This window comes from Tenrec ecaudatus, chromosome 4 (assembly GCF_050624435.1).
Source record: "Tenrec ecaudatus isolate mTenEca1 chromosome 4, mTenEca1.hap1, whole genome shotgun sequence".
NCBI classification, from domain to species: domain Eukaryota; kingdom Metazoa; phylum Chordata; class Mammalia; order Afrosoricida; family Tenrecidae; genus Tenrec; species Tenrec ecaudatus.
The window spans coordinates 148,506,162-148,521,663 of record NC_134533.1 but is presented as its reverse complement, the minus strand read 5'-3'; the positions used below and the strand labels follow the sequence as shown (position 1 = coordinate 148,521,663).

The following is a 15,502-nucleotide window of genomic DNA, read 5'->3' as shown; positions in this document are numbered from 1 at the left end:
TGGATCCTTTGTTTACACATTACTCTTTGTATAGAGACAGGAATCCAAGTGTATACAACTTTATAAACATAGTTGTATGCTAAACTCTGAAGTCAAGATAGTTAGGAATAAAAAATGGGGGAAAATGATAATCTTTGGGTCTTATTTTTGCTTATGCACTAAAATTCTCCAGTATTAGAGCTAGAAGGTAGATTAGAGATATGTAATATTATTAAGGGGCTGTCAAGTTTGTTCTGACTCACAGTGACCCATGTACAACAGCACAAAACACTGCTGGGTCCTCCGTCATTCTCACAGTGGTTGCTGTGTTTGAGCTCATTGTTACAGTCACTGTGCTAATCTCTCTCATTGCGAGTCTTCCTCTTTTTTTGTGTGAACTTTCGACTTTAGCAAGCATGATGTTCTCCAGGTTGTAGGCCTTATGGTAATGTGTCCAAAATATGTGAGCTAAAGTCACGCCATCCTTGCTTCCGAAGGACATTCTGGCCTGGAAGAAGCACACCAGCTGTGTGATTCAGGGATTGTAAATAATGTAATCCAAATCTGAAGGAGGGAATGGTGTTAGAACTTAAAATGTGAACTCCAGTATGGATGACAGTGAAAGCCCAAGTCCATTTTCAGGGTAAAATAAATAAAAAAAATAACAAGCATTATGGCTATCCCTTTTCCAAGACAGATTTATTTGTTATTTTGGCAGTCTATGGCATATTCAATATTCTTTGTCAGTACCTTAATTCAAAGGCATCCGTTTTCCTCTGTCTTCATTATTCACTGCCAGTCTTTACAGATATATGAGTTTATTGGAAACACCATGCGTAAGTCAGGCACACCTTAGTCCTCAGAATGGCATCTTGCTTTTTAACACTTTAAAGAGTTCTTTTGCAGCAGACTTGCCTAATACATCATTTGATTTCATGACTACTGCATTGATTATGGATCCAAGTAAATTAAAATCTTTGACAGCTCAATCTCTTCCCCATTTATCATGGTATTTTTTCTTGGTCCAGATGTGAGGATTTATGTTTTCTTTATGTTGAGGTATACTTCATACAGAAGAGTGCAGCCTTTGAGCTTGATCAGTAGGTACTTTAAATCCTCTTTACTTTCCGCAAGCCACTTTGTCATCTACATATCTCAGATTGTTAATCATCTTTCCCATAATTCTGATATCTTCCTCCGGTTCTTCTTCATATAGTCCAGCTTTTTGGATCATTTTATTTGTTAAGCATACAGATTGGCTAAGTATGGTGAAAGAATTCAATTCTTATGTATACTTTGTCCTGATTTTAAACCATTCTGCATTCCTTTGCTTTGTTCGAACTACCACCTTGTGGTTTATGTACAGGTTTTATAGGAGCAAAATTAAGTGTTTTGGAATTCCCATTGTTCCAATGTTATTTATAGTTTTTTATGACCTACACAATGGGATGCCTTTTCAAAGTCAATAAAACACAAATAAATAACTTCCTGGTATTCTCTGTCTTTGAGCCAAGATCCAGGTGACATAATTGAGCTATAGTCAACTAATATGGCCCTTCCAACCATAATCTTGTATGTGACATAATTCTGTACTTAATATGCCTGTGGCGACAGGTTGTGTTAGCATTATCCACTAACAAACAGGAATAGGATGAGATAAAGACCTGACCTTAGTAGAGGGCGTGAACAGGGCGGCACTTTTTGTTTAATGGTTATCTTGGTTACTGCTACTTGTAAAGAATGATATGCTACAACTCAGAGGAGAAAAGAGGCTTCTAGCATGGCCTGTGATAAAGCCTGGCTGATTAAGATTAATGGGAGCCCAATGGCTACTGGAAACATCCTGCTAGAGGCCCCAGGTCATATGTGCATAATTAAGATACACATTTATGTGAACAGATTATTATATTTGGGTATCATTACAAAGGTGAAGTGTTAGATCATAATTTGATCAGTCATTACATTGATACTCAATGTAACTCCCACCAAACAATGTTTCCCTGCAAGGTTCTGGTAAGTAGATGGGAGAAGACATTGCTAGGATTCACCTGTGAGTAACTGTGAACAGGATTCCCTGATATGTCAGCCAGATGGGTAGAAAATGAGCCCTCTGAGAAACAGGGGATGTGAAAGTTGGAAACAAAGAAGAAACATCAGTAGTTGGAAAACAGGCTGTGGTGACAGAAAGGTCAACAGCTATCGAATGGTAGACTTTTGCAATATCTATGATTAGAGGGTCCCAATTTGTGGTTTGGGATGGAAGTAAGGCACCACTTTGCTGAGCTCCCTCCTGCCCAGTGAACTGGAAACATAGTTTCTCACTCCTAGAACCATCTTTTAATATGTACCAAGGCCAGTTCTGGTCACTTCCATTTCATCTCTTGGATTTCCAAATGGGGTATGTTTTCTCACAGTTGGGGGACTCTGATGCCCTGCAAGAGGTTGATGACTCTCGAAGACATTGCTAGTGTAGACCCTTGCTTGGGCCCTTCTTCTCTAAGAGGCTAGGAAGAAAAATTCCCATTTCTCAAGGATACATTCAATCAAGAATGAGCTCCAGGCAACTTGGCCTTGACTCTCATAGCTCTCATCTGCTCACACAGCCATTTCCCTAGCACTCAACCTACCATGATTCCTAGGCTGGAGTAAATCCTAATATATACTGTTTCACAGCCCCACAAGAGATTCTCTTTTAAATTCCTGAGACTGGGCTTGAAGTAGGCTACTGGTCACATCTCTGTATTTGCCTTTGGGTCAAGAGGTCTTGTGACCCTTTCTTGACTCTGGGCCCAGCTTGCAGCCACTCCTACTCCAAATTTGATTTCTGAGCCAAAGCTGGAAGAGTTTCATCCCTTTCCCACCTCCGTTGCGAGAAATCCTCTGGACTTCAAGTAATAATTTGCTACTTCTTCCCCAGCAATATTTAGGAGCCATGTATCAATATTTCTCATTGTGCCATCCAATTATTAAGCTCAATGGAACACATTCATCCTATTAAAGACCAAATAGTCTAATTTGTTTGTTTTAAAAATGAGGAAACTGAAGCAAAGAGAAGTTACTTATTCAGAGTGATTCACCAGGTCAAAATAGACCAGAGATGAGAATTATTACTTTGTAAATCACAATATAGGTGTCCTTTACTACCACCATCTATGTGAGATCTTTATTTTTTGTGATTTCTTTTCTAAATTAATTTAAAATCCTAAACTACCTCTCTCTCTAGAATCTCTAACTCTATATATTCCATGTTGCGAAGCTGAAAATATCCTCAGATACCTGTCTTTTTACCTTGTTTTAGTTTCCAGAGCTGCACTGATGGTATTAGTCACAAACAAGGCTCCAGGAATTGTTGGAATAACAATTGAAATATTTCCACAAACTGACTTAGCACTGGAAGCACTTACTTATTTATGCCAAGAAATTTGGAAGACAGTTGCCTGGCCAATTGACTGGAAGGAATCCATATTTGTACCCATTCCAAAGAAAGGTGACCCAACAGAATGCTCAAATTATAAAACAATTATTATTGATATCACGTGCAAGTAAAATTTTGCTAATAGTCATTCAGCAACAATTACAGCAGAACTTGACAGAGAACTGCCAGAGGTTCAGGCCAGATTCAGAAGAGAAGATAGAACAAGGTCTATCACTGTTGACATCAGATGGGTCTTGAATGAAAGCAGGGAGGCGCAGAGAGATGTTTACTTTGGTTTTTATTGACATACAAAGGCATTCGACTACGTGGCTGATAACAAACTATGGATCAACTTGAGAATTCCAGAGCACTTCATCATGCTCTTACGGAATCCATACAGGGATTAAGAAGGAGTTGTACAAACAAGGGAAAACTGCCTGGTTTAAGATCAGGAAGGGTGTGCATCCTCTCATCATTTCCAAGCTGTGTGCCAAGCAAATCATGGAAGAGAAGCTGGATTATAGGAAGAAGAATGTGGCATTGGGATGAGAGGAAGGCTTACTAACAGCCTGTGACATGCAGATGAGGCCATCTTTGCTGAAAGTAAAGAAGTCTTAAAGAACTTGATGAAAAGCAAGGACTGTAGGCCATCAATCTGATGCTGACTCATAACCACCCTACTGTGCAGGGTGGAACTGCCCCTGTGAGTTTCTAGACTGAGAGTCTTTACGGGAGTCTAACAGCCTTTCACCTGAGAAATAGTGATCATTTGGAACTGCTGATTGTATGGTTAGCAGCCAAACACATATCCCCAAGGCTTTGAATCAGTATAAGGAAATTCCAAATCTCCACAACTGGACCAATAGGTAAAATAATGATAAATGGAGAGAAAATTGAAGTTGTCAAGGATTTTTTTCTTGCTTGGATCCACAGTCAATGCTCACGGAAGGAGCAGTCACGAGATCAAGTGATGCATCGCATTAGGAACAGTCTGCTGCACAAGACCTCTTTACAGTGTTGAAAAGGAAGGATGTTACTTTGAAGATTCAGGGGCCCCTGACCCAAGCCAGACATTGAATAAGGAAGCCTAAGAAAAAATGGATGCATTTGGATTACAATGATGATGAGGAATATGGGAAGGACCATGGGCTGCCTCAAGAACAAACGGATCTCTCCTGGAAGAAGTACAGTCAGAATGCTTCTTCTAAGCAATGATGACAAGACTTCATTTCACATACTTTGGACATGTAATCAAGAGAGACTAGTTCCTGGAAAGGGGCATCATGCTTGGTAAAGTAGAGGGGCACTTCAAAAGAGGAAGGCCTTGGACAAAGTGGATTGCCAGTGAGGCGACACCAATGGGCTCACACAGAAGAACAATTGTGAGGGTGGTGTAGGACCAGCTTGTGTTTTGTTCTGTTGTTCATAGGGCGGCTGTGAGTCAGAACAGAGCTGACGGCATCTAACCACAACAGCAGCAGCAGTTTCCAGTATCAAAACCAACTTGCTCCTTGTGTCAGCTGCTGTTTCAGAAAGCCCACACCATTGTTCACCTTCATGAGAACGAGCTGACACGGAGCCCCTTCGTTGCCCTCACCTGTGCTCCACTGTTTGCTGTGACCCACTGAATCTAGAAAACATTCAAACTGCAGATCAGCGTTTGATGTGTTTTACAAAAGTTCCTTTGGACTCTTCATTGGTCAAACATTTTTGAAATGTTTTAGATTCCATTCAGTCTTAAACATCTCACTTTCCCTGGGCAGCTAAGAAAGCAAGTGGAAAGCAATTAGAAGTAAGCAAGCCTTCTGGAAACCACTCTGTGTTTGTGCTTGACCTCTGGGGCTGAATCCTTTGCCTGTGGCATGGATTTCCTGGCATATGCCCATTGCTCAGGCTGACAGATAGCTTCAGGTGGGGTGTACAGTTCAAGAAGGGATACATTATGAAGGGGATGTGAGGTAGTTAGCTTATTGTGAGGTTAATTGAAGGGCAGAGAGATAAATGGCTCAGTGAGCCTTGCCCTTTTAGTTCTTGGGTCTCTTGCTTTGTGATGGTCGGACCAGGGTGCAACTGCCTTAGTCTGTTTCCTGCTTCAGCTTGCAAGGCTCACTTCCTGCAAGACATCCCTGAGGAGAAGCCACGTGGACCTACCCCGATGCAGCTCTGGGTGCTGGAGCAGCCCTGTGGAGACCCCTTCCAGTGCTGAGATGCTTACACATTCACTGACTCAGCTCTCCTCCTGCAGTTGGCATCATTGCGTCTGTTTTGTGAGATGGAGGAGGACTTTGTGGATTGGTGTTGGACATATGGGTTAATGGGTTAATGTTGGACTTGTGGGCTTGGGCAGCACTGGGTTGGGATTTTTTTCTTGATGTGCATGTAACCTTTATATAAAACTCTCTTTTATACAAGAGTTTCTGTGGATTTGTTTCTCTAAAGTACCCAGACTAACACAGAGTGGTTCATATTTAGAATTCCTTCTCCTTAGCAATTGCATTCTCAAACCAGGTCTATTTGCCAGGTGGGAGGTTCTGTGAGGAAATGTTGCATTAAGGGGAATACAGAGAGAATGACAACAACCATTTTTGCAAACAATCTCTATCACGTAGCCTCTGCAAGCAAACATTTGGTCTTTTAGATGAAAAAAATCATAATTCGTCTCAGTTCCTCTTTTTCCCTCCAACGGGAGACTTAGATATAATAATGAGAAAATACAGCCATGTAGGTCTTCCTGTTCAGAGAGAACAAGGCCTTCAATTGCTGTAATTTCCCCTGGAGTCTTGGTGGTTTAGTGGATTAGGTGTTGGGCTGCTAACCATAAGTTTAACAAACCCACTAGCTGCTCCGTGGGAGAAAGGTGAGGCATTTTGGTCCTGTAAAGATTACAGCCTCAGTAACACAAAACGGGGAGTTCTACTGTGTTCTATTGGGTCGCTGTGAGTCAGAACTAATTGGATAACAGTGAGTAAGTGAGTGAATGAGTGAGTGCTTGGTTAAAGTCTTTATTGACACTGAGTCTCAAGCCCTGTCTTAGTTATCTGAGGCTGCTACAACAGAAATACCTTACATGGAGAGGTTTAACAAACAGAAATTTGTTCTCTCACAATTTAAGAGGCTACAAATCCACCCCTGGGCTGCTAGCCCAAGAGGAAGAATGTCTCTGTGTGTTAATATGGGGAGGAAGTCTTTTCAAGGGAGGCAATAGAATCCCTGGAGTTCTCCATATGTCCTGGCATCAATCCTTCCCTGGGTCTAGGAGGTTCTCTGCACAGGGACTCCGGGTTCAAAAGATGTGCTCTGTTTCTGATGGTAGGAGGCTCTCTGATCGTTGCTCACTTGTTTAATCTCTTTTAAATGTCAATAGAGAATAACTCAAGATTCAACCCAATCCTATAGATAGTATTCTTCCTCACTAACTTTACTACCACAAATCCTACCTCATTAACATCACAGAGGTTAGGATTTATAGATAATCACATCAGATCATGAAATGGAGGATAATTATATAATACTGAGAAGCATGGCTTAGCAAGTTGGTACACAAATTTTGGGGGCCCCAATTTAATCCAAAACAAGCCCCATCCCTTGATGTTCTGCCCATATATGCATCCAACACCTGTTTCTGATGCAACGTGGAATTGGTTTTCTCCCTCTCTCCCTCCATTCATTTCTTTATTGGATTTGGATAGCTTAGATTCATGCCATTCTCCTTAGCACTGCACACTCTTCTGAGTCTCCATCCACCCGACCTAGGCCATCAATAGACCACCTCCCTTTACCTGGCAGTCCATGGTAGGTCCTAACTTCAACCCCCAACCTGGGGACACTGAGGAGTTTTTGAGGGTGGACCATATCATATGACAACCAAGTTGGCTTGAACTATTAAACATAGGTCCTTTCTTTAGGCCCCAAACTTCTAAGAAACATACTATTGCAGTTGCTGGGATTTGATTATTAACCATTTCCCTTGGTATTTCTGAAATAATTCTTCCCAATTGTCTTTTTTCTCCTTTCTACACTATACTTATTGCCCTCCCCCTCCTCAGGTTAATGGTTTATACTAGCTAAGGGGTTGCCTCATATGAAAATATAAAAGAGAAATGTGCATGAATGTGGTTTACAGTAACATCCCACTTATGCCTACAATAGTCACCTACAATAATCACTAAATCCTTCCTACCCAATGTCCCATTTAACCTTCATAAGATGATATCTTCCAGATGAGAAAACAGATGAAGTAATGGGATGAACCACCCCAAGAAAATTGCTTGTGAAATAGTAGGGAAGATTTGTATTCACAGCTGCACAACCTTTGCTCTTGATTGTTCCAGACTCTGAGAGACTAGGAAAGACGAGGAGATCCACTTCCGAAACACCAGACAATGAAAGCCCTATGGTTCCAGGAAGTGGGGAGTGTACAGAGGAGAGAAGGAAATGAGGTGTATTACCAAATTACAAAGAAAAATAGCGAATAATCAGGTTAATCCTGCATGCTGACCAATCAGGTTGATTTATGGGGAAAATCCTGTTGGTGTGTCTACCTCAGCTTCTTCATCACAAGGTCCCCTTTATAAGGTTCTGACATTCTTGAGCTCTACCTATGTGCTTGAAGCCTGTTCACTGCTCTAAGGAGTATGCACGAAATGAAAACAGCAGGCCTGAAACTTAAAAGAAGGCAGCAAATGGAAGCATGACACCCAGAGTGATTATGATGACAACAATACAGAAGAATAATAGGAAAATATCCATACAGAGTGCTTTTTCTAACCCAGGGAAGTGGCGGTGATATTTCATTATGAAGCACAACTTAGCAGGAATGGGCCACCAAGTTGAATTATGTTTTGAATATCATATCTCCACGTTGGGCATATAAGCAATGGTACACATTATATGAATGATTTTTGGGGGGTGGTTAAGGCATGTCATTGAAGCAGTAAATTTCTGTGGGTATACAGTAGACAAGTTAGGCTTCTGGACATGCTATGATTTCTGAGTTCTAATTTCAGTGTAGCGAAAAGGTTGTTTTGTCACAGTTTCCATCATTTCTCTTTCTCTTAAATTATTAATCATTTGATTTATTCGCACAGTTATTACTTTACTGTTTACTTATTCAGAAAAGATTTGAATGAATAAAATAGATTTAGAATTCATGTTTCGTTACATGAACCATGCTGCTCAGGATCGTCACTGGGGAAGTAGCACAGGCTTCATGTGGGGCCTTGGCTGAGATGTAAATTCTTAGGCCCCATCCAAGGTCTGCTGAACCTGAATGGACCTTCTTGCAGTTCTCCAGATGACTCACCTGTGCCTCTGGAAAGTACCATCCTTTTATCCAACAGGTTGGGCTCTAAAGACTAGGTCTTCATATGAAATTAGAATCATGCAAAAATGGAATTAGATTATAAAATGGAGGATGACTGCATTATTATGTAACTACCAGATTGCATCACTGCGTAGGCCAAACCGTGAGAGTCAAGACCCAGGCAAGTTCACACATAACTTTGATCATTGCAGCCGGCGTTATTCTTGCCTGGAGTCTTGGAATTTATTGCTGCTATATGTACATCATTTATGAACACAATAGTAGCTTTTTTAACTCTCATCATAATCATCACAAAGGCAAAATATCAGATAAGGACACAGTAGATAAGTGAGGAAAAGGTATACTCCGGAGAGCACAAACTAGAGCTGATGAATCTGATATCAGACTCATTAATCCAGGATTCTGCCAAATTAGATTAACTTGCGGGGGAATATAAACTTGGACCCTTGCAATATCCCCATGGTTGACTATTATAATTGGATGAATGCCCAGACTCCATTCATTCACTGTTATTGAGCACCTACACTGTTCCTGGAAGGTTGCTGGGTGTTTGCTGCATGGCACTTATAAGACACTGCCAACCCAAGTTGGTTCTGACTCAGAGTGAACCAACGTACAATATAATGACCCTACGTACAACAGAACGGAACACTGCCATCCTCACCATTGTCGTTCTGTTTGAACCCATTGTTGCAGCCCCTGTGTCAATCCCTTTTGTTGAAGATCTTCCTCTTTTTCAATGCCCTTCTAGTTTACTCAAGCATGACGTCCTTTTCCAGAGACTGATATCTCGTGATAACATGTCCAAAGTACGAGAGAACAAGTCTCACCGTCCTTGTTTCTAAAGAGAGGTTGTGCTCCTTCCAAGACAGGCTTGTTTGTTTTTTGGGAGTCCATGGTACTTCCCGTAATCTTTACTAGCACCGTAATTCAAATGCACCAATTCTTCTACAGCCTTCCTTATTCAGTGTCCAAATAGACTATCTTAGAGGCTAAGAACTTGCTCATCTTCACACAGTTAAGACCCAAAGTGACTCAAACAAGGACTGTGCACTTAACTCTGGACTAAGTGCTCCTAATGAGTAAGGCAGTGACTTCCAAAGTACAGTTGAAGATCAGCAATCCCAGCCTTGCCTGGGAACTTGCTAGAAAGGAAAACTCTTAGGCCCCATCCCAGATCTCCAGGGAGGGGCTCAGCACTCTGTACTTGAAAGAGCTCTCCAGCTGATTGTGCTACATGCTACAGTGGAGAACTACTGTTGTACGATTGGATAGTCAACTGTTTCTCAATTCTCATTTAATAGCCATCTATTTATCATGTACCTAGTAAGTACTATGCATTTTCTAGGCTCTGGTGATGACACTTAGGTATCATTTATAGCTATTATAAAAATACATTTACATCTTATATAGGATATATAATTTTAGCACAATCGGCTTCCTCAACAGTTAAACATTTTAAGCCCATTTATGACACCCTTCATCCCCTTCTCATTAAAGGGCATTCCTTTTCTGTGGTCAGGAGATGGTTTGTGTTCCGCTTCACCTCCCAGGGTAGACCCAGATGCCCTACAGAGAAGGCCCTCAACAATTTATGCAGTGTAGCAAAGCTAACAGAGAAATAACCTGTTGCCCCTTTCAGGTAATGCATACCCAGTACATAGAATAATATGCCAGTTTCCAGGGGAATTTAGTAGGCCACTCTGGCTCAAGAAGAATGACAGCCCTTTCACACCCTTACTGAAAATGTCAAGGCTGTATTCTGTGCCTACCTAACCTCTTTTCACTTCTCAATCTACCATATTTATTTGTCTCAGGATCTCTCTGGATACTTGTTGAATAGATAGTTCATCTACTTACATGGATTTGGGAACCAGGTGAAGGAGAATTGTGGAAATAGATGGAGCTGATATTATGGTTTGCTTGGGTATGATGCTGCTTTGGCATCAGTGATGTTTTTAGGTGCAGTCCAGCTGGTTCTGACTCATAGAAACCCAATGTACAACAGAACAAAACACCACCTGGCCCTGCATAATCCTCACAATTGTTGCTATGGTTGAGCCCATTGTTGCAGCCACTCTGCCAGTGCATCTTGTCGAAGGCCTTCCTCTTTTTCGTCGCCCGTCACGTTACCAAGCTGGATGTCCTTCTCCGGAGACTGATTTCTGCTGACAACTTGTCCAAAGTCTGTGAGATGAAGTCTTGCCATTCTTGCTTCTCAAGAGCATTCTGGCTGTGCTTCTTCCATGACAGATCTAGTCATCCTGTTGGCAGTCCATGATACTTTTGATATTTTGGGGGGAGAACCAAAGTCCAATGCATCGATTCTTCTTTGGTATTCCTTATTCAATGTCTAACTTTCACATGCATAGGAGACCATTGACAATACCATGGCTTGGATCAGGCACGCCTTCATTGTCAAAATAACAGTCTTGGCATTTCAGCACTTTAAAGAGGTCTTGTGCAGCAGATTTACCCAGTGCATTGTGATGGCTGCTTCCATGAGCACTGATTGTGGATCCAAGCAGGAGGAAACATTTGACTTCAATCTTTCCTCAGCAGCTTAGGAAAAAATGTGCACACCATGATGTCCAGAGTAGCTTATAAGTTTATCTTAGAGTGGAAACCAGGTATAGAAAGTGACCCAGCTAATCGGAAGGAAGCACAACATGGCTTCAAATTTGCTGCTGCGGTGCCTCATCTTACTTAGGGACTTCAAGGCAAAGAGTGGCTTGTCGGTAGGTTTTAGGTATCCTCGTAGCACCGTTTAATAGCATACCAATGTCACAAATCCTTTTAATAAACCCCCAAAGTAGGACTGATCGCATTGCTTTTTTCGCCTTGGCTATCAGGAAGTTTAAATACATTTTACACTCAAATTTAGTGAACACCTTGACAATGAGTCTTGGTAAGTTACTTCTTTCCCAGCTTCTTTTGATCTCAGTTATTTGTCGATTAAGCAAATAATAACTAAGCATGAGTCAGCAATGTCATGACGGCAGAGAGGCTTAAAAAATAAATATTTTGGATGGAGTCCTGGTGGCAGAGTGGTTAGCCATTAGGTTGCTAACAGCAAGGTCAGCGGTTTGAAATCACCAGCTGCTCCATTGGAGAAAGATGAGGTTTTCTGCTCCTGTAATAGGTTACAGTCTCAGAAACCCACAGGGAATCTTCTACCCTGCCCTGGAGGCTTGCGATGGGAGAAATGTTGACGTGTGATGAATGTTGAGAAGAGTAACACATAGAAAATTGTGGGGAAATTAAGTAAAGGAGCAAAGGGACTTAATACATAGTTGCTGTTTTATATATGTGAAATTTAAGTATGTAGCTGTTTTATGTATGTGAAATTTAAATACAGTAAAGTGCACAGGTGATAACTCTCCAATTTACTGAATTCTGACAAATGTGTAAAACTGAAGAATTAGCATATCTGACTTATCTACTCTGTTATTTTCTAATTGATTTTCATATATAGGAATCCCTGCTGGCTCAGTGGGTAAGCATTTACTTGCTAACCAAAAGGTCAGCTGTTTGAGTCCACAAGCTGGTCCTTGGGAGAAAGACGTGGTAATCTGCTTCCGTCAAGAAGACAACCGTAGAAACCCTATGGAGGCAGATCTGCTCTGCCCAGTAGCGCTGCAAGTAAGTCAGAATTGACTTTACAGCAATGGCTTTGGTAGACTCTTACTTAACTAGTGCTGCTTGGACAGCATACTCTATGTGGGTGGCTTCGATCAACGTTCTAGTTCATAGCTCTGGCTCTAGGGGAAGTTTTCTGGTGTACTTCTTGACAGTCCTTGGAGATCTCCACACAGCATCTAGCTTTCCCAAGTTCCTGCTTGTTTGCTTCTATGCATAGTATGCTCCTTTCCGATCCCCCAAGGTGATGGACTTAGAGCACACTCTACATTGACATAAGCTCATGAATATAAGAAATACACCCAGTTTCCATGTGAATTACATCTACTTGTATAACTCTTATCTTCAAGGTGTTTGTGACTCATAGCTACACTGTAGGATGGAGCAGAACCACCTCAGAGGGTTTCCGAGATTATAATGTTCCTAGACTCAGACTGCCAAATCTCTTCCAGTGGAGCACTGCCATTGCTGTTAGCAGCACTATTCCATTCTATAAACGTGCTATGGAATTCTTCAAATGTGCATCTCAAGAACCAGAGATCAGACTACTGAGAAAATGAAGAGGGAAAGGGAAAGAGGGAGAGAGAGAGAGGGAGAGAGAGAAAGAGATAGATTACACCTCCAAGAAAACTCCTCTTTCTTAAAAAAAAAAAGTTTTATTGGGGGCTCGTACAACTCTTTTTTTTTTTTTGGTTTTGTCAAATGTTTTATTGAGTGTAGACATCTGGAGTACTGTAAAACATGCATTATCTGAAGATTCAAAAAGGAGCAAGCCACATTGTCCTGACTGTCAAATGTGTCAGGCTCGGCGTACATGATGGAGATTAATGAAGTATCATGAGAGTAATATGGTTCCTGGAAAGCGCCTACAATTTGGAGTAGGGTCTTAATCACATGAAAGGGAAAGCTGTTCCCATTTCGCAAGCCTGCATTTCATTGGAGGGACCCAGGATTTTGGCTTTAAAACAAATAAAAATACTCTGGTTTATAGAAGACTCCCATGCCCCTTCCCCAACGTTATTTCTCCCTCTAATTTTTCAGAAATTTTAATTAAAATAACAACAACAACAAAGCAAAACCAAAACCATAAGCCTTTTGGAAATTGTTTGTCTGAGCAATTGCTAAAATTCATTTCTTCTTCGGTTGCTGGGGAGTATTGAATTTGAAGAAGATAACGTCTCCATCTTCAACGATGTAATTCCTGCCCTGTTGTCGGTACTTCCCAGCGGCCTTCACTGCATTTTCAGAACCTTCTTCTTTAAAATCTTCGTATTTCATCACTTCGGCCACAATGAATCCCTTTTCAAAATCTGTGTGAATCTTTCCTGCAGCCTGAGGAGCCTTCGTCCCTTTCCTGATGGTCCAGGCACGCACTTCATCTGGGCCTGCGGTGAAAAAGTACTCGAGTTGGAGCGCGGCAAACCCAGCCTTAATGATCTTTGGCAAAGCGCTTTGTGTCATGTTCGCTTCCAGATACTTCTGTCTCTCCTCAGCACTCAATTCCTGCAACTTGAGTTTCAGGGCCCCACTAAAAGGAATGACCAAGGCACCTGGGTCATGCTTGTCCACCCACTCTTTAATTTTTATCAACCATTTGTTTTTCTTTCTAATGTAGTCTTTTTCAGAAAGATTAACTAAGTAGACCATTGGTTTTGAGGTCAGAAATAAGTGTTTATTCAGCACTTCGATCTCTTTGTCATTCCAATCATGATAGAAGTGAACAGGTTTCTTTTGGTCTACAACCCAGGATTTGACTTTGCACATTATGTCATATTCAGGTTTTAGTTTTTTATCTCCTCCTCTCACAGCCACCTTTTCTAGTTTATCTATAATGGACCCAAACATTTCCTCATCTTTGAGCTGAAGCTCTTCATGTATGATTTCTATGTCTCAAACAGGATCCACACTTCCTTCAACATGCGTGATATCGTCATCTTCAAAAGCACGTGTTAGATGGAAGATTCCATCACAGGCACTAATATGAGATAAAAAGGCATTTCCCAGGCCCTGCCCATTGTGGGCTCCTTTCACGAGGCCAGCAATATCTACAACATTTAGAAAGGCAGGAATTTTGCTTGCTGGTTTGTGGTACTGGCAAAGAAAATCAAACCTGTCGCCGGGCACAGGTACTCTGCTCTCATTAGGGTCAATAGTGCAGAATGGAAAATTTTCTGCTGAAGCCTGACTGTTGGTTAACACATTGAAGAAGGTAGATTTCCCAACATTTGGCAATCCAACAATCCCAATTTTCAGGGAGGTTCCAAATCTTCCAATGATTGGGAGTGGTTTAATTCCATCACCTCCCTTTTTGGGGGGCATCGTGCTCCAGACCGGCAAGGACTCGAGGTCCCAGACGACAGCAGGAGACCAGCACTCACAACTCTTATCACAATCCATGCATCCATCCATTGTGTCAAGCACATTTGTATATTTGTTACCATCATCATTCTCAAAACATTTTCTTTCCACTTGAGCCCTTGGTATCAGCTCCTCATATTTTCCCTTTCCTCCCCACCTCCCTTCCCTCATGAACCCTTGATACTTTATAAATTATTATTTTGTCATGTCTTACACTGTCCTACATCTCTCTTCACCCACGTTTCTGTTGTCCACCCCCCAGGGAGGGGGTTATATAGAGATTGCCCTTTCTATAACACCCTCCCTCCACCCTCCTGGTATTGCCACTCTCACCACTGGTCCTGAAGGGTTCATCTATCCTGGATTCCCTGTGTTTCCAGTTCCTATCTGTATCAGTATACTTCCTCTGGTCTAGCCAGATAGGTAAAATAGAATTGGGATCATGATAGTGGTGGCAGTGGGGGGTGGGGAGGGTAGCATTTAGGAACAACAGGAAAGTTGTATGTTTCATCGTTGCTACACTGCTTATCCTGACAGGCTTGTTTTCTTCTGTGACCTTTCTGTAAGGGAATGCCCAGTTGTTGGCAGATGGATTTTGGGTCTCCACTCTGCACCCCCTCATTCACAATGATGATTTTTTTTCTTTGATGCCTGATACCTAATCTCTTCTACACCTCGTGGTCACGCAGGCTGGTGTGCTTCTTTCATGTGGGCTTTGTTGCTTCTGAGCTAGATGGTCGCTTGCTTACCTTCAAGCCTTTAAGACACCAGATGCTATATCTTTTGAT

General features: G+C 41.6%; 1 pseudogene; it reads right to left on the bottom strand.

The window, feature by feature from the left end:
• Positions 1-13,429: 13,429 nt before the first annotated feature.
• Positions 13,430-14,725, bottom strand: LOC142445257 (obg-like ATPase 1 pseudogene; annotated as a pseudogene).
• Positions 14,726-15,502: the final 777 nt, after the last annotated feature.